This window comes from Perna viridis, chromosome 13, assembly GCF_037379345.1.
Source record: "Perna viridis isolate PV_CMFRI_1.1 ecotype Kerala chromosome 13, ASM3737934v1, whole genome shotgun sequence".
Taxonomy (NCBI): Eukaryota; Metazoa; Mollusca; class Bivalvia; order Mytilida; family Mytilidae; genus Perna; species Perna viridis.
The window spans coordinates 33,955,736-33,970,792 of NC_142457.1; the positions used below are offsets into that span (position 1 = coordinate 33,955,736).

Sequence of the window (15,057 nt, forward strand, 5' to 3'; positions counted from 1 at the left end):
AAGACGTACTTATTATTTTAAACTGTACAATAGCATCTGGTCCCGATTCAATTAATCCTAGATTATTGAAGGAAGCCTCACACATACTAAACAAACCTCTCTGCAAACTGTTTAATAAATCTTTACAAAAATCTATCTTTCCATCTCAGTGGAAGAAAGCGCATGTCACTCCTGTATTTAAAAATAGTAAACCCAATGACGTAAAAAACTACAGACCAATTTTCCTTTTGTGTATTATGTCGAAATGTATGGAACGCTGTGTATACAAACACGTTTATAATCATTTAAGACAAAACCAACTCCTATCCGAACATCAGTCTGGACTTTCGAAAGGGGATTCTGCTGTGAACCAATTAATAAACAGATCTAATGACTTCGTAAAAGCTCTTGACGCTGGAAAAGAAATAAGAGTTGTCTTTTGTGTTATAAGTAAAAGCCTTCGACAGAGTTTGGCACAAAGGTCTATTATTCAAGCTTACAAAATCAGGGATATCGGGTAGTATATTAGAACGGTTTCGTAACTATTTATAGGGTAGGACTCAAACGGTTGTTTTAAATGGGTCACATTCGGATTGGTTGTGTATAAATGCTGGAGTACCACAAAGGTCTATTCTTGGACCCTTGTTGTTCCTAATGTTTATAAACGACATTGTTGACGAAATTCAAGCAACAATCAAACTATTTGCTGGTGACACAAGCCTATATGTTATTGTTGATAATCCTATTAGCGCGGCTGAAACTTTAAATAGTGATATCTCAAAAATTTATAAATGGTCTCAAGATTGGCTAGTGAAATTCAATCCTCAAAAAAACTGAAACAATGATTGTGTCTGGTAAAGTAAATAAACCTATTCACCATTCACTAGAAATGAACGGTCACGAAATTGCATCTGTTGAAAATCACAAGCACCTAGGTGTTTATATATCGAGTGATGGTAAATGGATAGACCATTGCAATTACATAATTGACAAATTGTACAAAAGAATCAACATTCTCAGAAAATTAAAATCAGTTCTAGATAGATTTAGTCCTGAAAAATTAAACTTGTCTTTTGTATGTCCGATTTTTGAATATGCGGATGTAACCAGGGATAATCAAAACCAAACTTTTATTGATAAAATTGAAAATGTACAATTAGACGCTGCTCGTATTGTAACAGGTGGAACAAAATTAACCAGCATTCTAAAACTCTATGACGAAACTAGATGGGAAAAACTGACAGACAGACGTAAGAGACACAAATTATTATATTTTCATAAAATGGTCAACAATACAGCCCCACAATATCTTGTTAATTTAGTGCCCAACCGTGTCGGTAGTAGACACGAGCATAATACTCAACAGACGGACAATTTATTAAATATAAACACTAGAACCAGTCTTTATGCGGGCTATTTCCTACCTTCATCTATCAAACTCTGGAAATTGCTTCAACCGGAGAAGGACATGTAATTCAATTTCGCTTTTTAAAAGGAAACTTCAAGATCTCAACAACAAAGTCCCAGTCTATTTCTACACCGGGTGTCGTCTCGGTCAAATGTTACACGCACGTATGCGCATGAACTCAAGTTCTCTAAATTCCCATTTATTTGTAAGGAATTTAACTGATTCACCCACTGTCGCCGCGGTTCCCTTGAAACTAATAGTCATTTCTTACCAACATGTCCCTTATACAAAAATCAACAAAGATATTTGCTGGATCCTTTAACACAATTATCTGTTACGGTTGATGAAAAGCTCTTATTATACTGTTCAAATGAATTAACCGACAAACAAAATAGTGATATATTTCTGTTGGTACAAAATTTCATAATTAAGACAAAACGTTTCATATCCTAATAATCTGCAAGTATATCCTGCATTTCATCATCTAACTTTAAATATCTTAAATTATTTACACTTTACTACTTATTGTTTAATCATAATAATTATAAATTATGACATTTAATACTATATATTTGTTCTACGAAACAATCTGAGCAAGCTGTCATACTTGTGTTTACTTTTTGTGTGTTTATCTTAATAGGAATCAGATTTATAAAAGCTTTGAGTTTGTTTCTGAATCTTAATTGTTAATTTATGTAAATTAATAGTATATTTTGTATGTTTTCATGAATAAATATTGTTTACACTAACATACCCGCATAAAGAATGGTTGGCACATGGGAAATTGTTTCCACTAACATTTTTCAATTCATTCTATTAAAATGTGTAAAACTGTCATTTCCTGTTGTTTGTGATTGATAAACCAGTCGGTTTTTTGTGGGGGTGGGGTGGGGGGAAGTGTTGAACACCCTTTTATTTTCTTAAAGTTCTGCTCCACCAAGTTAAAAGGTGCATATTAAATTCTTGAATTTTAAATAATTCATTAAATAAGTCAATATTTTACTCAAAACAATGGGTAAGGGTTTACCAGTCATACTAGTTTACACATTAAAATGGGACGGGTACGGACTTCTTGCGCAGATGTTTACACATAGAAGGGGGAAGGTTTATTTCGACACGTTCTACACCTTTCTATGTCTGGACAGTTTTGCACCTAAAAAAGTGGTGAATGTCGTTTAATTAAGTAAAATAATGAACGTACAATATTCATGTACGTCGATTGAGCATGCGCGAAAGCGTATTCCGTATAAAAAATTATTTCAAATTTAGGAAGTACACCACACTACATCTATACCTCGTATCACAACTATATTCGATCTTGTATGATTTAAGATGAGTTGCGGTTAAAAGAAACCGGCCTCTTCCTTTAGTAGTTTTGATTACTGACTTGACGAAATGCCATAGGATTGAATTCAAAAGCCTTTTGCTCGGCGTATATATATCGAACTCTGACTCTAGTCATTTATTTTGATGTGGACAATTTCACGAACATGCTTCAAGGATGTAAGGATCGGTTCCTGTCCTTCATCCAACAAATTGCACACATGTGATAGAGGAACCGATCTATACCTCTAAATTTACCAAACTGCGACATTTCATGAACACACTTTTTTCTCTGAAACGCCGAGGACAAATACAATATCTCGTCCTTTTTACATTCTCACTTGACATTCTCACTTGAAATTCTAATTTAAAAAAACAAATTTGATTTTTCACAAGTCTTAACATATTTAATCAAAATATGGGTTTCAAATTTTAGAAGTACTAAGACCAATCAGCTAAACCATTCTCTGTTTGCCTTATTATATGGGCATGCTGTTTTTGTTTTGTTTTGTTTTGTTTTGTTTTGTTTTGTTTTGTTTTTCAAACCCTTCCTTTCATGAAGTCCTGTGTAATATGTAATTTATTCTAATAACTATGTTCGGTCGTCTCTCTCTTTCCCAGTAATCTTTGCTCAGAATAAAATTTCCAGTACCCGGAAATAAATTTAACTCTAAATCATCAAAATGTATCTTAGACCCAGCATATTTAAATCACAACCTCATCATACAGATTATAAAAAAAAATACCAGACTTCTTTCTACGTCTGTATTTGCGTTTCATTAAAGTTTTACAAGATACATCAGAATCATTCGTATCAGAACTACCATAACAACTAACTGATTCCGTGGAACTGTATAAATCTAGAATCTTTCTAACTCTACGTGAAGCTATACTTTAATATTATTACTTTTTTTCCTTACTTTTTTATATTAACATCCTGGCCTGGGTTTCGTTTAAACAAAATCTCAAGTTGAAAATTTCTTCAAGTCCTGTGTTTTTCCTCAAATCGCCAATTCCAAATGTTGATTGGTCAAATTTGATTTGGGGGAGCTTAAGGATTTCAGGAAAATCTCAATTTGAGAAGTTTTATGAAACCGGATGATTGTCTTTAACCTTAACATGTTTCTTATAATTAATGTTACCAGAAACTAATCCAGAAAGATCTTCACCTTTTTCTTTTCTTTCATCCTTCTTCTTCTATTCTTTCTCACTCATCCCAACCTCTTTTCTCCTTTTCAACTATTTCTCCAACATCATCTTCTTCTCTTGTTGATTCAACTTCTGCAACTGCGACTGCCTCAATGCGCCATACTCCATATCGAAATCACTGCCATCTTGCGAATCCGATCAGTAACCTCTGACTCCGACATCCGAGCCTCCGACTCGAAATTCCGAGCATCCGACTTTAACTTATGCACCTGCAGCTTCATTTTTCAACAGAAAACTGTTCGGCAACACTTAACATTATCTTTGCGGCCTCAATGAAATGTAATTGACCGGATTTCTCGTTCAGAGAGACGACTCAACCGACATTAAAACGTTAATGTTCAATTGCGCCGGTCATTTTCAACTAGCTTTCAGAAGAACCACAATATATCATCCGACTTCTAAATAAACGTTATATATACTAGTAGTATGCATGTACCTCTTAAAGGGTGACTTTCAGCAGAACAATATTTTGGTCGACTTCAGTACAAAATATAAAAAACATAAATATCTACTCTCAACTTGCCCTTTGGACAAAAACTTAACAAATGTAAATACTATTAATTACCGTAATAGATATAGCATAATCCAAGCAAAGAAAATACATCAGACCGATAGAAACGAAATCACCAATCCATGAACAATACAAGTGTACACTCTAGGCCTTCTCAGATCAAACCGGATCGAGCTAGCCTAGCTAATTAGCTAAGTTTTGATAAAATCAACCTTACATGTATGTTAATGACGAATCAGACCTCTTTCCAACAATGTATATCTGACCAAATGGCTTTTTTTCAATGCAAAACTTTGTTATGTTTATGTACATTGACTTATGGATATCATAATTAGATTGAATGCAGTTCTGTATGTACATTTTTGGTATATGGCTAAAAACGGTACATATCTTATTGGTTTGACCTGGCTTTCTGAACCCTTTATCGAACAAAGGAGTGTATTGTACATGTATTCCAGTGAATGGGTCCGTGTTTGCTTGTAAATGAAATTTTCTTCACATAGCCTTTTGCATCTTAGTCTTGTTGAACTCAACACAACAAAGATGTACACATATTAGGTTCTTAGATGATTTGTGAACTCATATTCGGTTTTAATTGGTTGTAATTAATGATAAATGTGACCATTTTGTTCTGCCATGAATTTACAATTTACTAAATTTATAATTAAAAAAAAAAAAACAAAATCTAACAGACAAACACAAACTTTATGAGTACATGTACTAAATAACACTACACATGTAAGTCTAGTTGACACTTAAAGAAGCATTTAAGTAGTCGCCTGCTACATAAAATTTACGTATGCATCCCTAGCTTAAAAGTTACCAGCGTTGACTAGAAATAAAGGTACAGGTATGTGGTCGATCTAATAATAACGCAGTTATTAAAGGAGAGAGCACGGACTCAAAGGGAGAAATCTTCGAGCATTTATGAGAGAGGCCGCTACTATACATGTATCCTCTGGATCCGCCTAGGACATCGTAGACTTAGGTCTTTTTTATAAGCAGCTGAAACTATAAACTCATCTCTCGGTTCGTATCATGTACATTACAAGTTGCGATATCATGCTAAATATTTAGGATGCCTGAATGATGCAAACTAAATATTACAGATCAAAATGATATGTATCGCCGACATGCGGTATATCAACCCGAGAGTCCTATATCACCCCAAGGCCCACCATTTTGACATGCCATGTTCATTATATCATATATTAATTATTAAAGTATGGTATTATCGATGTATTCAACATATCTTTTCATTTCAGGCGAGTTATTTTCAGTTTCAAGCTGACAATAATGAGTTTTTCATAAAATTGGGAATTTTCGGATTTTAATATTTTCTTCCATTTTGCCTGTAATGGGCAATGTTTTCAAGTACCCTACTTCAAACAAGCATTTGTATATTCAGACACATTTATGTAGCATCTTACCTTTCTAATCAGCCAAGGCAATGCACCATTAAACGTATTCCATGCCATTTGACCGAAAGAAAGGTACCCATACCCACTAAAATCTGCCCCAATATGAAAGAAAATTATCGTTTATAGTATACAGGAACTGCACTTAATGTCTGTCTGGCATTTATTATGGAGATCTTCTTGTATCAATCACATTTTCAAGCCAAATTATGCTTTTATTGTCCCGATGACGACAAAATATTCAAACAAAAGGGAAATTTAAAAATAAAACGATTATCACATATTTTAACACGTAAACTGTATATTTTTTGTTTAAAATATCAGTTTTACATAATTTGATTTTGTTTGCTATCATTGTTTTTTTTATACATATTAGGTTTCAAAGACGCAACTACGATGAATGATTGGCATACATGTATCCAACACCATTTAAAAAAAATGCAAATTTACCACATACGAATTCTGGGTTTTAGTAGGTATGGGGTACCATTCTTTCCCCTTTATGGCTTGTGATACGTTAAAGTATGCGATGCCTTGGTTCATATGATAGCTTAGATGCTACATATAGGTGTTTGTATATGCAAAACTTTGTTTGAAGTAGGGTACTTGTGAAAAATGCCAATTAACGTTGAAATGGAAGAAAATATGAAAATCCGAAAATACGCCTTTTTATGAAAGAGAAATCAAGGGAACCAAGGTTATAGCGGTAATCAAAAGAATGTAATCCAGGGACAAAGACCAAACATGGAAAACAGACATACACAACAAAGAACATAAAGTAACTAAAATCATACATACAAAGTAACAAAAGTAAATGAGCAACTCGGACTCCACTAAAAACTGGGAGCATGGACCAGGTGCACCGGTAGGGTAAGCGTCCTCTGCTTTTCTAGAAACACCCGCCGAGTTGCTCATAAAAAGTCAAGTCCGGGGTAGACAAACGAGGGAAGGAAAACTATGACCCGTTGAATAAATCAGTTTTCATGGTGCTGATGGATACACTATAACGATCCACGAGTTCATGATGATGACCATAAAACTTCTGTAGTGATGACTTCAATCTTGTAGCAACATAACCCTGTTCCAGAAGCCTATTTGTTAGAGTTCTAACGCGATACAAAAAGTCTGCGTAGTTTCAGCAAGCTCTGGCATAACGTATGAGTTATGATATGAACACTCCATACGCAGGAGCCGAAGGGATGTTGCCACAGATGAAACTGAAAAATACGCGCCTTAAATGAGCAGGCTAGAACACAACATGTCTATTGTACACCCTTTATATGCCAAAAATTAACATTTAAGTGCATGTTGAGGCATTTTTTATCATGGGTAGGGTGGCAATTTTCCACCTATTTGAACTTGAAAGAGTAATCAAGGGAACCTAGGTTATAGTGGTAATCAAAAGAGTATAATCCATGGACAAAGACCAGACATGGAAAACAGACACACACAACAAAGAACATAAAGTAACTAAAATCATATATACAAAGTAACAAAAGTAAATGAGCAACTCGGACTCCACTAAAAACTGGGAGCATGGACCAGGTGCACCAAAACTTCAAATATTTATTACTTGGGCTAGTTAGAAAGCTAAGGCACTATATAATTGTATTTGACTATACAAAAGCTTGGTTTGTTTGAAGTACGGTATTTGAAAGAAATTATAGGTGAAATTAAAGAAAATATGAAATTCTGAAAATTCTCCCTTTTTTATGAAAAACTCCTTATCATCACATTAAAACTGAGAAATACGCCGTCCCCTGAAATGAGAGAATATGTTGAATACATCGATAATTAAAACAATAGTACCCAACATGTCTATTGTGCACCGTTTATATGCCAAAAATTAACATTTTAGCTCATATTGAGGCATTTTTTATCATGGGTTAGAGTTGCAATTTTGCACCTACCTTGACTTAGAAAAGTTCAAATATTTATTACTTGGGCTCATTTTGAAGCTAAGACATGATTTTAATGAACCGTATCACACAAAAGCTTGTTTAAACTACGGCATTTAAAAAAAAAATACAATATCGGGTGATATAGTAGAAAATTCCCATTCTTCCGATCTTATAGTAATGTCACCCCATAAGGAAAATATAAGCGCCTGAATTGATCAGATATGTTAGGTACATCATTATCTTAATTATGAATGACTAAATTCTGCTGTGAATGAGAATTTTGTTTGATACTGAGACCAGTTTTCTAGGGGTAGGTGTAATATTTTTAACATTTTTTAGTTTATTCACACTCTATCCTAGGAAGGCTAAGAATCTCAAACAATTGAGTCACAACAATCTTGGCTTTTTGACCCAGAGGGGTACAATTATAGACTTATACAGGAAAAGAATCCGAGAATATTCTTTGGTGACAAATTGATTCGGTAACGGTAGTTATAAAGGTACCTAAGATCACCATGAAGTTGATGAGTGAGGGGGGTGCACGGTGTTCTTTGTCAATACATGTATTGGATTACGCAAATATCAATTTTCTGTAAATTGTATTTGACTATGCTTTATCCAATCAACCAATTCGAATTTTAATTGAATTTTGAATTTGTATAATTTTAATATTGATCAAGAAGTGTTGTTAATTAAGGCGGAGCGACGGACTAATGATTTGTCTAATTTGTTCATGTGGTTAGAATATACCATGTAACATCGAAATATAAAATTATCAAAAAATTTCTGGGTCCGCGGTTCTCGATTTTTTAATATTTCGCATATCAAACTCATACTTGGCGGGAAAATAACAGACGTATGAAGAAAACACCATATTTGAATACATAAAATTGTATTTTCATACTAGAGGTATACCTAGTATATTGCGTTGCGATTCTGACTGAAAACGAAAACGATATTATAAAAATAAATTGATTTTGGTGTAAAATAAAAGGTAGGTCAATACAAATTCAAGTAATGTAGTTGTCGAACGTTGTTGAATATAATAATGCAGACTTTCTATACGGAGGTTTTTTTCTGTGAGGGGGACGGGATTGATACGTATACGGGGGTTAAGTGGGCGGAAATCTGTGATTAAAATGGCGGGGACGGGGAGCGGTTGTTGATGGGACGGGGAACGGGGAATGCAAGATACAGAAAGCTAATAAAAGGGATCGGGAAGCAATGGTCTAGGGTAAGGGAAGCGGGGATGAAGACTCCCCTGTCCACCCTCTCTTCTTTATTTTAGACAGCAATATCTGATACACAAGTATCTTCAGTTGCATCACAGATCAATATACAGAAATGTCCTGTAGACTTTCTTCATTTTTTAATTTTGTTTGTCTCTTCACAAGATTCGGCAAAGTTTGGTTTGTAAAATTTTGGACGCTATTTTCTAGCTTTCAATGACTAGGACATAATTACCAAAGAAGTATTTGAGTGCCCCCCTCCCCCTCCCTGCGCTTTCGAGACTTCTACATATTATCCTTGATTTCGGGATAGTTGTTAAATCATAAAATATTTACGGTAAAATTAACGCAGAAATTTGTTTATATTTTAAATTCGACTCAAACAGTTGAGTAAGCGTAACAACAAAATAACTGAATACTAATCCGATCCTTAATCAAGTCAAGACAGAAGAGCTGACTCTAGAATGGTACGAGAACTGTTCTAAATCTGTCATAGAATTGTTCTTCTGACAGTTCTAGGACAGTTTTGTGGGAGGTTAGAACTGATTTCATCCGTATGTAGCAGTGTGTTGTTATGAACTTAATCAACATAATTATGATATGCGAACAAATAATTTATTATAACAGGCAACCCTTTAGTAATGTCCAAAACAAAAGAGCATACTATAACTTGAATTGCACATTTGTCTCTCTCAAATTTTCTTTTAGAATTGTGTTCTTTCAGGAACTTTGATCAACACGATTAAAAGCTGCAGAAACACCCAAAACAATCTTCTACTTTGCACAAAAAATGATGTTTAAGACTAAGCAATGCAAATAAACATACATGTTCTTGGTAAAACGCAAAAACATCTGTTCTACAATCATCTAGTTGAGTTGGTTAATAAAATTGTCAATTAATATGTAATTTCATTTTGGCCCTGTTATACATGTAGGTTTCGGTAAATCATATTGGTCTCGACAGCCGTATTGGCCCCCGGCGATACCTCGGAACCAATACGACCGCAAGGTCAAATTTATGACTTATTGGTGAGAAATTAGTGTCCGGGAAACTTACTTTTTTTTCTTTCAATGCAGGCTTATGATATTTAGCATGGAAATAGATGAACAAACCACAATTAATGGATCGTGTACTATATTTGGTCACATTTGACCTTAGGGTCAATCTTGTTATCGTTCGATGAAGATTTTTGATATTTAGTATGTGGGTAGATCAACCAAAGACAATGTGTTGTGTATCATATTTGGTGACCCTTGACCTTGAACCTTCACCTCAAGGTCAAATTAAAGATTTTTTTTAATTAACTGAGAAATTCATATGTGGGTACCCAGATGCTTCCATCTCAATGATATCTAGTTACATGTATATATTATAATACACTTTTACTACAATATAGAATATCATTTTTACAGTTTAGAGCTTGATTAGTAGAAGCGAGGAGGGATGAAGATACTCCACAGCAAGATACTACATGACGGGGATAGAAGTTCTATTATACCACACAGTTGGTTTTAAAAAAGCTGTGCATAAATTGTATGTCGAAACAATTAGAGCAGAAGTTTCAAACCTCATTTAGACCACTTTATTCCATGGTAACAAAACTCTTAATGAAATCAAGAGGTTCAGTGGGGATACAAAAATCTTCTGATCTTGTTCAAGCTGAAACAGAATCTAGATATCAATTAATCTATTGTTACTATTCTGATCATTAAGAAAGTTTCACAATAGCCCCTAACACAGGGACCAACACAGGTTGAAATTCTAGAATGGGACAAATCAACCATTAGTCCATGTTCTTAGTACTCTTGGAGATACTTAATTGAAGTTTTTCATTTATTTAAATGCAAATAAATGTTATTTTTATTTTCTTGTCTTATTGTTTGCTTCATTGTGACTCTTCCCACCTAATGGTGATCTTGTTATGGTGGGGCAAGTAAATTATAGGGTGAGCCTCAAAATCTTTTAACAGGGTAAGCAAATTACAGGTCTGTGCAGCCCCATTAAAAAATAACATCTTGTGAACCCTGTGATACATTCTCTTTTCATTGAATTTGAAATTTTTCCTATCAGAATAATTTTGTTCTACATAGCACAACAAAGTGTTCCTGACATAATAAAACTTAGAATGAATTTGGAATAGCTGGAATTATCAGTTTTTTTTTAATTAACTTCTTTTCCTTTACCCCCTCTTTGAACATACAAAATAATCCAGGCCATTCACAATCACATGCATGTATACACAAAGCATATCTGTTAAATAAAATAATATATGTTGTTAAATTCTTCACCTGTCAGTGATACATTCAGCTCATATAACCGTTTCACCTCCTTTACTGCGATCTCCTTCTTTGATTTACTACATGTACACAATGTTTAAATTTTGACGTAATATTCCATATAAGGAAATGAAGACCATATTTGGAAAATCCAATACGAGGCTGGACCTATCTCGAAAATTCAGTTCATGTTATATGATGACAAGATAGATAAATAATTGTAAATGTTGGGTTAAAAAATTAACTAGCTGCCGTTTTTTTTTTTTTTTTTTGTTTTTTGTTTTTGATGAAAATATCCCGCGAAGTCCTTATTACTGATAATGCAAGTAATGGGCCGGAATAGTTACCCTCACGAGAACGTATATATGGATAGAGGGTTACGTTATCGTAACCAGTGTAATGACTGCACGGGTATATAAGGAAATGGTTATACAAGACAAGTTACATTAAGAAATAAAAAAAATCTATATCTAACTCTAAGCGATAGCAATTGTTTGATAGTCAAAGACTAATCAACACAAAAACCTTGACACAATTTGAACAGTAATTTATCAAATATATTCGATTATGGATCGTATTGGATAGTACAAAGAACTGAAGTAGTACCATGTGAAGTAGAATCTAAATGGAAAATAGATCTTACTCTTTTATGTCCAATATTGTCCCGGTGATATTCCCAATAAGTACCAAATTAACTTCTTCGGAAAACGCTCCGTTGTTATCTTCCTGGTAGCAAATACGGCTGGTTGACCTTTCAGTGGTATTTTCAACATTGTTTAATCTTTGTTAAATGGAAAAAGATGAAAGATAATCATTTTTCACTAGCTACCTTTTAAATATCATGGCCGTAGCCAACTTTTCTGAATGGTGGATGGGAACTGATCACTGATAAGCAATTTACTTGATTGTCTGGTATGATTTCTCTTTAATTACAGGCTAAGATGTAATCAAGGTTTTTTTTCAAAAGGGGCGGTGCGATCGCACCCGTTGCACACAAAGGCGGATCCAGGATTTTGGATTAGGGGGCGCAAATTCAATTTTTTTTAGGTTAAATTTATGAAATATTTTTCTAGATTGGGTGTAATGTAGATATCTTTTGTGGTAAAATTAGCGAGAAATTAAAGTTTCAACCTAAAACCGCCTAAATCTTCCTCTGTCAACTAATGCTTTGCAAATTTTAGGGGGCCGCACGCCCGCCATGCCCCCGCCTGAATCCGCCCCTGGCACCCCCTAGCTACGGCCTTGAATACATGTCTATAATGGTATGAAAGAAATTTGATATGAGGGAGTTCTCATGCTACAGTCGCTACCTTACACCCCCTAGCATATGGGAATTACTTACAGGCCCTTGGAACCGGGATTTTTTATCACAAAAATATTATTAAATCGTTCTGTGTCCATATTTGAGTTGTTATGTGTATTCTCAGACACTTGCTATTTAATGCTGTTCATTATACCTTTCATAACAATGGATTAATTCTTTTGGATGAAATATAATCATGTGATTGATTTTGATATTTTTTGTTTTAATCGCAAGAAAGGTTGAATAACCCCAAAAAAATTCATGCCATCATTAAATAACCCTATTATTCACCGGTGAATAAATCCCCAAAATACAAGAGCAGGAAAATAACATTCAAAATTTTCAGTCAATACACAGCAAACAAACCATTTTTTAAGGATGGCCTAGCACATTTGAAACCATGCATTTTTTTGTCAGTCCTTTGTTTGTTCGGTATAAAGAAACAATTACGGCACTCTAATTCGGTGAATATCTAAAATTGTTAACCTCACAAACCTTACAAAAGTTATTCCCCTCGGGCTAAAGTCCTCTGGGAAATCACCCTTGTTTGGGTTGACTCGTCTGAATATAGCTGAAATATTGCTGCTCGGACGTTAAACCCCAACAATCAACTTGATCGGATTGACAATTTTGGATATTCACCTTCTAAGAGGGCCGTAATTGTATATTATACTATGCCAAGTTTTTTCGAGAAGGAGGGAGACGAAAAACTGAACATAGCATTAACAGCATTAAATAGCCAAGGGACTTGTCTGAGAATACGCATAGCAACTCAAATATTGACCCAAAATGATTTAATAATATTTTGTGAATAAAAAGAAATTGATGGTCCCAAGGACATGTGGGATGAATTTATGTAATATTTAAGTCCCCGAAGACGAAGTGTTGGGGACCTCTTGCTTTTTGTTTTGTTTTATTTTCGCTTTTGTTTTGTTGCACGGTTTCTTCCTTTTTTTCTTCTTTTTTCTCACAGGTGAATTTGACAACTTTTCCTGAAAACTTATATGGAGGGTTTAGAGCGAAATATTTTCAGAAATTGGGTCTCAATCCATACATATCGTAGCCGCTTAAAAAATTTGACAGGATTACATGCCCCCTTGGTCCCCTTTTTTGATTTATTTCTCTGTATCCACCACTGTTAGATAATTCAATGCAGTGTTTGTATTATATGCACCCTTGGTCCCCCTTTTGGATTTATTTCACTATATCCGCCACTGTTAGAGAACTCAATGCAGTGTTTGTATTATATGCCCTCTTGGTCCCCTTTGTAGATTTATTTCTCTATATTCGCCACTGTTACAGAACTCAATGCAGTTTCTGTCAATAGAGAATCACCGAGCTGTGTCAGTTTTTGTCAGAAGAGAATAAACAGAGTTGAATCAGTTTCTGTCAATAAAGAATACACAGAGTTGTGTCACTGTCAGTTTATGTCAATAGAGAATACACTGAGCTGTGTCGGTCAGTTTCTGTCAATACAAAATACACAGAGATGTATCTGTTGCTGTATATTGAGCTGAACAATTGCCTTTCTTGACATGTGCACAAATTCATAAAAAAAATCTCAAATGTTTATTGATATCACAGTGATATTTTTGTTGCTTATAAGACAACCCTTAAATGTATATGTATGTACGTATTTTTTGTCCTTTTCTTTGTAAATTTCAAACAAATTTATTGCTTTCCTCTCTGTGGTGATATTAAGTACACCCAAATATTATATAACATAATTAATTTATATTTAGCAGTTGAGTTTTTAGTGAAGGTGGACTTGATGTCTCTAGCTTAAATCTTGTTTTCGGAGCCTAGTCGTTTTGTTTGGACTTGGCAAATGTGTATTACCAGACGATGTATGATACTCGGATATTTATAATTCATTTGAATGTTCACAAATACCAAAATATCTTTTATGATGACCTATACACATGTGCAGGGTACAGAGGTACATGTAAATTGTATAATATATATATATGATTTTCAACCTTTGAAAATTGTTTGAAAGGGGCATTTGCTCTCGTTTTTATTTATAATGTAATTTCAACATCATAAACTCTGCAGGATTACAGGTTAAGATGATTTGTAGATAATATTAATTGCCGAAAAAACTGATGCAAAAATAATTCAAGAAGTAGAATTTGTAAAAAATAAAGATTTCATATAAAAAGTCCGAAATTTAAAAATGGCGTCTTCTTATTGATGTCCTACATCAACTACATTTACTTGTATGACTAGGGTAAATATGTACACGTAACTACAGTTACCTGTATGACTAGTGTTAACATGTACACATAACTACAGTTACCTGTATGACTAGGGTAGACATGTACACGTAACTACAGTTACCTGTATGACTAGGGTAGACATGTACACGTAACTAGCACTACAGTGAGTGCAAATTCGTGCTTTATTGTTAAAAATGTATTAACGAACAAATTAATAGGTACCTGTCTGAACCCCTTTCCCACTTTAAAATTTGATCTGTTCAGACAAGTGTCCGTTTAC

General features: G+C 34.2%; 1 protein-coding gene across 1 annotated transcript in view; it reads right to left on the reverse strand.

The window, feature by feature from the left end:
- Window positions 1-11,984, reverse strand: part of LOC148600562 (uncharacterized) — a 28,273-nt gene extending 16,289 nt beyond the window's left edge. The window contains exon 1 of the mRNA XM_088558615.1: window positions 11,899-11,984. The gene's annotated coding sequence lies outside the window, so the exon portion shown is untranslated. The remainder of the gene's footprint in view (window positions 1-11,898) is intronic.
- Window positions 11,985-15,057: the final 3,073 nt, after the last annotated feature.